Source organism: Euprymna scolopes, chromosome 21 (assembly GCF_053919585.1).
Source record: "Euprymna scolopes isolate OS-2025 chromosome 21, ASM5391958v1, whole genome shotgun sequence".
Classification (NCBI taxonomy): Eukaryota; Metazoa; Mollusca; class Cephalopoda; order Sepiida; family Sepiolidae; genus Euprymna; species Euprymna scolopes.
Window position 1 is genome coordinate 98,239,470 of NC_136502.1, and position 12,500 is coordinate 98,251,969.

Here is a 12,500-nt window from a genome sequence, read left to right on the forward strand (position 1 = left end):
AAATGCTGCTGCCAAACCTGACATAGTCATATGGAATAAGTCAGAGAGAGTTGCAACCTTGTTTGAAGTGAGTATCCCTAATGAAGGGGGCCTAAACAGAGCTGAAAGAGAGAAACAGACCCAATATCAAGGTCCCATGTATGATATGAAAAGAAACTGGAATCTTTGGGAGATATCAATCATACCAGTTATTATAGGTGTCACAGGGCTTACGAAGAAGAACCTGAAGTCCTACCTAACTAATATTCCTGGTGAACCAAGTGCAAAAGAGATCCAGACAATTGAACTTAAGGGGACAACGAAGATAGTAAAAGGAGCTCTCGGTTGGTTTCAATACAAAGCAGCACAATGTTGGTAACTGGTTTGGCTACCCTATACCCAACGTTAAAATCTTCAAAGGAAAAAAATTTAAAAAAAAAAAAGTAATATACCTAACTTGGAGGGTAATAGTAGTTACATATTAATACTAGCAGACTGATTGGTGTTGCTCGGTCGTAAAATACGCTTAAATGTGATATTTTAATTTATGCTGACTTCGTATTAATTATTACAGGATCAATTCTCTATTGATTATGATATTGTACCTAATATATAGTAGTGATTTCAAAAGTTAAAGAAAATGTATGACTTGTGTGCCATTAGCTATTCCGACCCGAAGGCCAAGGACCTTTTTTTCTATTTATTTAAAAGGAAAATACAACTTTGTTATATATGGGTCGTGGAATTGCATTCACTAGCTAATGTCCATATCTTTTAAACATTCATTTTAATTAATTCTCTATTAGTTTTTTCGGTTTTCTTATGCGATGATCATCTTTAGTTAACTATTACGTGTAATTATGTTAATGCAGATGTTCTACATGATTTATACTTGCATAATATTTGCGTAAAAAGGTTATATTAAACACAAAACTCTTTCCATATATATTTATGTATGCGTGTATATTTTTGTTTTAAAAAGTTTGCCTACCAAAAGTTTTTGGTATACAGACATGAAACTTTACATATAAGAACCCATGCGAAACTTTACATTTGAGTTTTAACCCGGGAAAATCGGTACAAAGGTGTGAAAAATGAAATTTGCCAGGTGAAGGTCGAACGCCGGCATTACGAATAGGCATGCATAACGTAGTAGCTATTGATTCGTGTTTTAATTTTTAGTCTTGCAGTAATTCGTAGCTCAGTCATTAACATCAGAGGAAAAATAAATCGTAAGCTGAACATTTTGGTTTCGATTCTCACTGGTGGCGCACGAGTCATTTTTATTTTAACTTTTTAAATCATTACTATATATTGGGCCCAATATAATATAACAATGCCGATAGCCATTAGTTGCGTGCTCTCGTGTAATGAATGAATGCGTGAATGTAGAATTGACATGAAATTCTTAAAGATAAACTAAAATGACCGAAAAATGGGCTGAAATGACTTAAATAAATAAAAAGTAAATGACTTAGAATGACTTTAATAAGGATGAATTGAATGGCGTTAAGAATGACTTGAATGCTTAAAAAATAACTGGAATCCTTCAAAAACAACTTGAATGATCTGGAGAATGACTGGTTGTAAATTGGGTGATCATTTTACATTAAATATTTACAGAAAAGTGGCCCCCCACTTTATATCACAAGAAGTACAGCATGTAGTAAGAACAGATACTACACTTTGATCTTGGCCAAAAGGCAAAGAAAAGCTGTATTTATTTTCTCCCCCACCGAGCAAATTAGGCACGAGGCCGATTTTTAATGTGAGGAGTGAAGGGGAAATGGGGACCAACTCCCCGGGGAGTAGGGGAGCTGGATAGTGACAATTGGTATAAAGGGTTGCCCCTACATTGACCAAGGTCTTATATGAGGAGTTGCCCCCACATATGGTCTTTGCTCGCAGTAGCTGCCGGAACAGTACTACACTTTGATCTTGGCCAAAAGGCTAAGAAAAGGGCATTTATTTTCTCCCCCACCGAGCAAATTAGGCACGAGGCCGATTTTTAATGTGAGGAGTGAAGGGGAAATGGGGACCAACTCCCCGGGGAGTAGGGGAGCTGGATAGTGACAATTGATATGAAGGGTTGCCCCTATATTGACCAAGGTCTTATATGTGGGGTCGCCCCCACTTATGGTCTTTGCTTGCAGTATCTGCCGGACAGATACTACACTTTGACCTTGGCCAAAAGGCTGAGAAAAGCTTAAAAAACTAAGAACAGCATCTATTAACAACGGACCTTTGATTTTAACCAAAAAGGCCAAGCACAAAAGTGTTACGGACCGACCGACAGACCGACCGACCGACTTATAGAGTCGCTTGCACGCGAGTAATAATAAATACGAAATCGCCATAATTAAACTATCATATTTAAGCGTATTTTACGACCGGGCAATGCCAGGCGCTTGCTAGTAATTTTTAAATGTGTATTTGCATATGCGTACAAGAACACTTTAAGTGGAATTACAACTGCCAAGTTTTTTGGGTTTTTTTTTTTTTCAATTTAGACTCTAAGGCAGCTATTTTTTTGACAGTCCACAAAAAAGCAATCATTTGATGCGTCTCGGGCGAGATACACTTTGAAAAATGAAGATAAACAGGACAACAGACAGACATAATAAGTTTTATAAATTAGATTTACATACATATCTCTCCCTCCCCCTCTCTCTCTCTCTCTCTCATATATATATATATATATATATATATATATATATATATATATATATATATATATATATATATATATAAGCGAGATAAGATACTGATAGAATTCAGATGAAAAATCCTGATAGATATTACTTGAAGTAATACTTTCAAGGAGATCCTAGCCAAAAAGGAAAAGCTCAATATTTAAGAATAGAGCAATATATCATTTCGTGGTTTAATTTTAAATTCTGAAAAAAACAACATATAGAGGCATATATTCGATTTAAGAATTTATTGCTTGACAAAGGAATATATAGAAAGGGTTATTTTAATTTCCTTAATCCATGGATTTTCATCAATGACTGATATCATCAGAGGAAATGAAATGCAGTTAGCAAAATGTTCAGCTTGGTCATCACTGAAATTTGGGTGGCAATAAGCCTTCCCAAGGTCCCAGTCTTCTTTCCACTCATCCTGCGGAGGTTTGGCTAGTTCTTTCTCTCCTCACAGTATTATTATCATTATTAGTAGTAGTAGTAGTAGTAGTAGTAGTAGTAGTAGTAGTAGGATTGGCATTAGAAGCATTGTATCGTTTTTAGGCAGAGTAAAACTGATGGATTGCGAAGTGTGAAACAAATAATCAATTCACAATTTTCAATTTCTCCAAAATTTGGTTCTTCCAATCTTAACACCAAAGTCCAAAAGCGTCGATTAGAAACGTGTTATTTAGTTGTGTTGCGTGTTGAAATCGATGCGAGCATGTTAGCGGGAGAGATGGCGGATTTGATCAAAACATGACTGGGTTACCGATAGAGATTGTACAAGGCTAAAAGACCAGACATTACATTAGACAACATTTTTAAGGTATATTTTTCTTTTTTTTTTTTTTTTTTTTTTTTTTTTTAAAAAGAAAAAATAGTCAAAAGATTCACCCCAAACTCCAAACCTCAAACAACTTGCAATGGCGCTGTCCAAACAACATTTTAAATGATAGAAAATATTGTTCTTGCCAGGTGCGCGTGATCGTGTCGCCAGCTCTGGAATCGATTTTGTTGAATTCGAATACTTTCGACCTATTTGTGATCATTCCGAATTTTTTTTTTTTTTTTTTTTGTTTCTTTTTTTGTAATTGTATTATTTGTATCTAGCCGGAGCATCATACTGAATTCCAAACATTCAACCACTATCGCAGACATTCCAATCGGGAGATTTCTTTTTATAATGATTTTAACGGTCCCTTCAAGTGTAATTTTTGTATCTGTCTTGCACTTGGTTCACCGAGTATATTTGCCAGGTAATTTTTTAGATTCTTTTTCATGTGTTCGGTTGGTTCTATAATTCCTGGATTGTTGTAGATCTTCCTAAGATTCCGGTTTCTTTTCATATTTTACATAAGACCTTGGTATTTCGTTATCTTTCCCTCTCAACTCTGTTTAATCTCGTATCATTCGGGTTATTAACTTCTTGTTCCATATCACTAATGTCAGGTTTAATAGTTCCGTTTTCTAGGTGCGTAGCTGTAGGAATCACATAGTCATAATGGATGGTATATGACTTGTTTCCGGCTGTTCTTTCTCGTATATGTTCACATTATCTGCTTTTATGCTTAATATTCAACATTTTTTTGCAAATGGTTCATCTTTATTGTGTTGCATTGTATGGTAGTCGTCCCCCAGCAGGACCTTATAGTTCGATGTCAGCTTGCTTATACTCTCTACTTCTATGTGACAAAACTTGCACTTGTTGTTATTGCTGAAATCGATGCCTCAGTTCAGTCTCAAGAGACAATGGATACCCCCTGTAAGGATAGCTCTGCGTGTAATTGTGAGGCAAAGGTTACGCAATATCCAACCACATCTCTCCTGGATCTGCACTGCTTGAGTTCAGTGGCGAGGAGAAGTTCTGGACCAGGGTACCATAAACTTCAGGACACCATGGATCCCTTGAGCAGGGTAAAGGTTTTTCACGGAGCACTAAAAAGATAATTGCTAAAATAAATATGAAAAAACATTAATTTCAAATTTTAATACTAATAATAATGTTTACAATCATATTTGGTTTTGGATTAATTAAAAATTGTTGCATTTTTTTCTTTTTAATTTTTTTTTTATTACATTTTTATGAACCATTCTGAAACTCTTTACACCTGTAGTTGTTTTTCAGTAAAAAAAAAAAAAAAAAAAGATCAATAATTAAACGGCTGCGGCCATTTCATTTTTCCATATAAAGAAGTTGGTCGTCTTAAAGAAATGGCTTCTAGAGCCCCTCAGCCTCACTTACGGAGCCTCAGGGCTCCGTGGGGCCCACTTTGGGAAACCCTGTTCTAGATGACTGGAAATATTTTCCGAGATAAGCAGAGAGTACTTACAGCACCTGGAATTCCTAAATAGTCACCTATTTTAGTACTGACCAGGCTCAACATTACTTAACTTTGTTGATTTAACGATAACCAGTGTGTCAACGTGATTGTGCTGAGACCCCTTATCTTCTTAAGGGAATTCTCATGAAGCATTTCATTACTAATAAATTTGCGAAATGCGTGGACAAATAATCTTAGCAATTTTATGAATTGCTTCGTTTTTGTTTTTTGCTTTTGTTTTTTTTTTTTTTTTGTTTTTTTTTTTAACTCACGTTCACCCCTTAACAAGGTATATCACCACTCGGACGCAAGGAGCTACAATTTGGGAGCCATGCCTAGGAAAGATTAAGAAGATGTTAGTTTACCTTACATTTAAACTCTTGTATATCAGTAAAGCCAGGAAAGCAGGTAGCAGGAAGGGAATTCCAAAGTCTATCTGTCCGAGAGAAGACACTACTAGAGTAGAACGCTATCTGGCATCTAGGGACCTCAACGGTGAAGGGGTGTGATTTTGTTGCTAAGCGGGTTTGTCGGGGATATGTACGTTGAGGGGACACAAGTGCAACGAGTTAATCAGAGCACATTCTATTAAAATATTTGTAAAACAGGTACAAAAATGCAACACTGCGGCGATGGGACAGGGGTTGGAGCTTAGTTGATAAAGTTGAATCTATTAGATTGAAGATTATTTTTTGGACCCTATCCAAGAGGGAGAGACTAGTGGTAGGTGCACTAGTTCATATGTGGCAACAATACTCCATGCATGGGCGATTGGTGGGCTGGTAGAGGTACAAGATACTCTCAGATGTGAGTCTTCTCATAGCACAATAGAGGGAACCCACCTTCTTTGCAGCAGCCTTCGCAATATCCTCAATGGAGTTGTTCCAGTTGATATTGCCCGTGAATGAGGAGTTTGAAGGAAGAATTCTCAGGTATGGTGTTATTAGTCATGGATATCGGTGGTTGGAGAGGTTTCTTGTAATTGTTAAAGGAAAGTAGCTTAGTCTTACTAGCATTAAATGTTACCATCCATTTCCGGACCCATTCTACTACGGTCTGGAGATCATTTTTCTAACGATTCTGACGTTGTCTTAGATTTATGATGATTTGTTCTTCCCTGGTGCATATTATAGAGCGTTGCAACCTCAGCAAATATTTTAATTTCATTTTTATTTATTTATTTGGTCTCGGCCCAAAACAACAAATCAATTGATATTCTTTTCAAACAGGCAAATAAAATAAAAGCAACATCTTTTTGCTGCCCGTCAGTGAATCGTGCGCCGAACACACGTGCACACAAAGATGAAACGCGGGAAATCTTGTGCAAGTTAATTGCCATATATATTTTCATAACTTCCTACCTTTCTCTACTCCCGGATTGTTGGGGTAAATATGAAAAACTAATGCATAACATGTCTTCTATACAGCTCTTTTCACGCAAGTTAATAAAATTAAAATTAGCTAAAAAGAAAAAAGACAACTTGTAATGGTAATTAGTAAGGATTATATTGCCTGTATTTTTAACCCATGAAAGTTTTTATATGTTTGGATTTGAGTTTTATCTACGATAATATAAAGAACACCTTTTAAAAATGGTCAAATACGAACTCACATTGTGATCATTTAGGCAAGATGTATTATTCGCCTGATATGGGGCTTTAGTGTACATTGATGAAACGCGGAAGCCTCTGTGCAGCTTAACATTAATATATTTTCATAGCTTCTTATTTAGCTTTATTCTGGTAGTGAACACTGATGAAGTAAATATTGAAAATTTATAAGTGTGTGTGTGGGGGGGGGGCTGCCCGTATCTATCCAGCGTTGTCCAGGATGTAATCAAAGTAATATTTTATTTATTTTTATTTGTCTGCAAATGTTTTACTTAACGTAGAAATATAACACACACACACACACACACACACACACGCACACACACACGCACACACACATATATATATGTATGTATATATATATATATATATATATATATATATATATATATATATATATATATATATATATGTATGTATGTATGTATATCTACTCCATATTATTTTTTAGCTTTGCCAACCCTCGCTAGTAATTTATAGTTTTTAACCACGTTTAAATGGTTGTTACCACACGTTGCTGACGTTTATTTTGAAAAGTGTGGCCGAAAGACATCTTAATTGTTTTTTGTTTTTGTCCCCCACCCCTTTCCACACTTTATTCACTCTACTTTTTGACCAATTTGTTTCTTTTTTAAACATGTATTTAAAAATAAAGGAGGAAAAATTATTTTGTTACCTGAAGTTTAGCTTCTGTTCGTTAGCACATTTTCTTCTGTAATAATATATGTTGAAACTATGAAAATAATATCTTAACAATTAATAATAGTGGCACTGCGTTTAGTATTATTCAAATGCCATGTGTAATATATATATATATATATATATATATATATATATATATATATATATATATATATATATATATTACACATGTATAGTCATGCACATACACTATTGATTCGCTGTTTCACAGCTCATTAGTGCGGCTAGACAAACCAGGATTGAAACCCGACCGCCCAGATGACAGTCGAGGTTTCCTACAGTTGCGCTACGGCTATGGCTGTGAGGGTAATATATATATATATATATATGTGTGTGTGTGTGTGTGTGTGTGTGTGTGTGTGTGTGTGTGTGTGTGTGTGTGTGTGTGTTTGTGTGTGTGTTTTGCAACAGATCATAACAACATCGATAACTTCGGTTTCAAATCCAAACCTGCTGTTGGTTTCCAATACCAGGCTCTCTTCAGGCTCAGTTTATCGCTGATTCCCTAGAAAATGCGGGATCGCGCGTTGCGTGAGTTTGTATAACATTTCAATTATAAGCCATCTGTTGAGATTTGAAACCGGCGATACCGATTATTTTTTTTATTTTTCTTTAATTTTTAATCTTTATTTGATAATCAAACACTTTGCTGGAGTACCCTCTCACTAAAATTACAAAAACACACATATACACACAAATACACACACACACACACACACACAGCGAGAGAGGGTGGAAAAAGGGAAAGAAAGAGAAAGAGAGAGAGAAGGAGAAAGAGATAAACATGTATATATAAATATATAGATACACACACTCATACACACATATATATATATATACAGAGAGAGAGAGAGGGGGGAGAGAGCGAGAGATGTATATATTCTTTTCATTATGGTAACAACCTCAAGGAAACGATTAAAGTTAAAACAGTATTTATCGCTGAAATTCTGAACTATTGAGTAATTAATAGAACTTTTTTTGTTTTTCAAAACAACTAAAACATTTTTGTGTGTATATATATATATATATATATATATATATATATATATATATATATATATATATATATATATATATATATATATAATAGAGGGCATCCGATTGTCCGAAAAAGATGCTTAAATTGAAGTAAAAAAATAAGATTTGGGTGCCATCAGCTGGAAGCGAAACGTAAATCAAATCTGTAGTATTCAAAGTATGGTGACGTGACCACTGTACCAACGTTACGCGCATATGAACTGATTAAAGATTAATAATTAAAAAAAAATTTAATTAAGATGAATGATCAAAATGTATAACGATTTTTAAAATGTTATTCATTTTTGTCACCTTAAATTTTATTTTAATTTACGAAAGACCCATAAAAGAACTGTTTATAAAAAATAATCGTGCGAGGCCCCTATCGCCGCTCTACAACTTTTAGTTTCGTAGGAGATAAAGTTTGAAAATATGTAGACAGACAGACAGACATATAGATGTTTTATATATTAGAAGATATATATATATATATATATATATATATATATATATATATATATATATATATATATATATATGAATAATCTTAAGGGTGCGAGTCAATCAGCGTTTCGATTTTAGTAGAAGTTTATCAGGTTACAGCGTCATTTAATTTAATGATTAAAATTTAAAGATTTATTTGTGTGTCTGTGAGTTCATTCCCTATGGACGCGAAAACGGGGGGGGGGCGATTTTATGAAATTTCACACGAAGGTACATTATGTGGCTGACAGAGTTCTTAGAAAAGTTTTGTATCGGAATGTCTTCTATAAGTATCGATAATCGAGGTAATCCGATGAAAAAAGGAACATGCTATTTTGACCAAACTTAATAACTCCTTACACAGCCTTACATTACAAGTGTATTTGAAAAGTTTTATTATCACGCAAGCAGTAACCCTCGCACATAAAATCAACAGTAGGTTCTTAGATATGACAGAGGCGCGTTCTAAATAATGTTTTTATTGAGAGCACGATTGAAGCATGATACTTGACTTTTACATTTTATACTTTAATGTGACTTAGTCCATAATACATTGTATTCTAGATTGCAATATAAAATCCCTGTTTATATATATATAGTAAATACTAGTAGACCAAAACATGCTCATGTCTGTGTAGCAACAAACTACTGCTTATGTAAAGACAAATATATATACTAGCAGGGGTGCCCGGCGTTGCTCGGGTGTTTGGATGTGTATGCTGTGCAAAAAAAGCAAAAAAACAAAAAAAATGGTTAATTTTTTAAAACTTTGACCCCTATTATGACCCCTTAACATTTATAGTTTCGGGCTCAAATCACTTTATTAAGTTAGATCCATGTTCAAGGAACCTATATCTAAAATTTCAAGTGTCTAGACCCAAAATTGTCGGAGGAGTTTGGTAGAGTTCTTAAAAGTCAAATCGTTGAAATTTGACCCCTTAACAGCCAAATTTCTGGCTGACACCCGTCACATCGATTTTCCCAAATCTCAGTACCCGGTATTTCAAATTTCGAGTCTATAGACTAAAAATTGACAGAGTTATTCCGTAGGGAAATGTACACAGACAGACAGACACACATACACATAGACAGACAGACAGACACGTTCACTTTTATAGATATATAGGTATATATATATATACATATATATATATATATATATATATATATATATATATATACGCGTGAATGTGATCTCCGCAATAAACTGTGTAAAAGCGAGGCTGGTCTTAAGAGTCACCTTCATTCCCACAAAGATAGAAACTGCTCTCTATCACATCTGCACATATATATGGGCGTATATATATTTAAAAGAAAATTAACAAAATATCAATTACGTATTTTTTTTTTTACATAGGAGTCACCAATTATCATAAGGATTAAAGAGTGTACAGTAGTCAATGGGACAATATCCTAGTAACCGTTAGTAGTGTAAATTTCTAAATTGAATTACTTAAGGGGAAAGGCTCATCAAGAACTTGTTTACGTTGGACTTGAAGACGACCATATTGTAGTCAGCTGGGAAGCAGGCAAACGGAAGAGAGTTCCACAGGCGCGCAGTTCTAAGAAAGAAGTTTTTTTTTATGGAATCTACGTTTAGGTTTAGGCACAGATAAAATTGGGGGGGGGGTATTGACAGTGTTTTCTCGTGAAGATCTGACGATGGAGGACCTTAGATTGGAGCTCGGACGAGCACTTGCGATGAAAATAAGGATAAAGCAGAAACAGGCTCGCAACGTCTCTTCTGTAAGAAAGAGGTTGCAGGGAAGAGAAAAGGGCATCCCCTACTAGGCTACTATGCTATCAAGGCAGGATAAGGTTTTTCTAGTAGCTCCTGCCCAGATGTGGCAACTATATTTCAACGTTGGACGTTCCTAGGTCTTATAAGGTAGAGAATTGCATCAGCAGTGAGATATAAATAATAATTGATAATAAAAAAAGAATGAAAAGAATAATTATTTTATGTGATGTATATTTGGTTGCAATTTAAAAACATTATCTTTCATCTAACAATTAATGATATAGATATAAAATTTTCAATGATTTTTTTAAAGTGCAGCAAAATGTACATTACATAAAATAAATTCAAGGTAATTTTTTGATTCAATTTAAATTAAATTTTTATACCTTACTTTGTAAAATTTATAAAAGTGCACTTTGAAGATAAATAAACTTCAAATTGAATCTTGTACCTTTATTTTTAAAGCCTATAGTAAAAACATTTTGTTTAACAATTTTCATGCCTTGGGTGAAATACTTTTCTAACTTATCTATTTTCTATTTATCTTATCTTTTTAATATTATATTTTAAAACCCTCCTTCTCTCTATTTCAGTTTGTATTTCTCCTCACACCACAACTCATTTTTGCAACCCCCTCTTTGTATTATTACAGGTCTGAATATTCTCTCTGTTTCAGTTTGTATTTCTCCTCACACTACAACTCATTTTTTGCAGCCACCTCTTTGTAATACAGGTCTGATTAATGAGAAAATCCGATTTTCTTTTTAACAAAACCTTTAAAATAACTTTTTTAGTTTAATGTTTTAAAAACTTCTTTCAGAATAGAAAATCTTTAAAATTTAATAAGGAACATTTTTCATATTGGTTTCATTAACAAATATTCAGTACATAACGAGAAAAATAGAGATGAAAATTTCAAAAGGATTGTATAACTGGTTACGGTCAATAGTAGTCCTCGCCAGCGAAAGTCTTATTGTTATTCTATTATTATTATTATTATTTAAAACATTTTGTGTCCTGCTCTTTCGCGCGATGACTAATATATATACACACACACATATATATGTGTGTATATATATATATATATATATATATATATATATATATATATATATATATATATTATTGGTGGGATGATTAATCGCAATCGGAATCGAGAATCGGAAAAACCGGAAGATTTGGGGGTGTCAGAATCGGTCGGAATCAGAAAAATTGACTCCTATTTTCCGATACCGAAACAATTCTTTTAATTTTCTTTTTTTTTTTATTTGATTTTGTTTAAACCAAAATCTCCATTGCTGGTAATGATAATGAAATAATAAATATTCATTGATTTTAAAATACCAGTGGAGCTAAAATCGATAGATCATCATCCAAAAGTGTATTATGCCGGTTATGAAAATATCTGCATATGTAACATGTGATTTTACGAAAATCGGGGAAAATAACAACACTATAGTTAAATAATTAGAGATTTGTAAAGAATCGGAATCGGTAATTGTATGTTTTTTGGTTAGTTTTTTTTTTTTTAAAGAAATCCAGCAGAGTGCTCAATTAAAAAGAAAATCCGAAAATAAGAGCGTATTTATATTTTGTAGTTTGTGTATAGAAAGTTGTTAGATGAGACAAGTCATTGGTACCGTCGGTCTTAATTATCGGGTTTGAAACCGACGGTACCAATGACTTGTCTCATCTAACAACTTTCTATACACAAAATATAATATATCTATAATATAAAGCTGTGTGTGTGTGTGTGTGTGTGTGTGTGTGTGTGTGTGTGTGTGTGTGTGTGTGTGGTCACGAATATGCTCCTAAACGGTTGACAATTTTAAAAAACTAATTACATATAATGATAGAAGATGTATCGAGACACAGGAATGGGTATGTTTGATCTGACAGAACGGTGGTTCATTAAAATTGTGAGGTCTGCGTTCGCGCCAGGTTCACAAAGTATGGAAAT

At 34.0% G+C, this 12,500-nt stretch overlaps 1 protein-coding gene and 1 pseudogene across 1 annotated transcript in view; one reads left to right on the forward strand and one right to left on the reverse strand.

The window, feature by feature from the left end:
• LOC145242616 (fibroblast growth factor receptor-like 1) overlaps nt 1-12,500 on the forward strand; it is a 525,879-nt gene that overhangs the window by 6,134 nt on the left and 507,245 nt on the right. The gene's annotated exons all lie outside the window — the stretch shown is intronic.
• Nucleotides 1,570-1,695, reverse strand: LOC145243268 (U2 spliceosomal RNA; annotated as a pseudogene).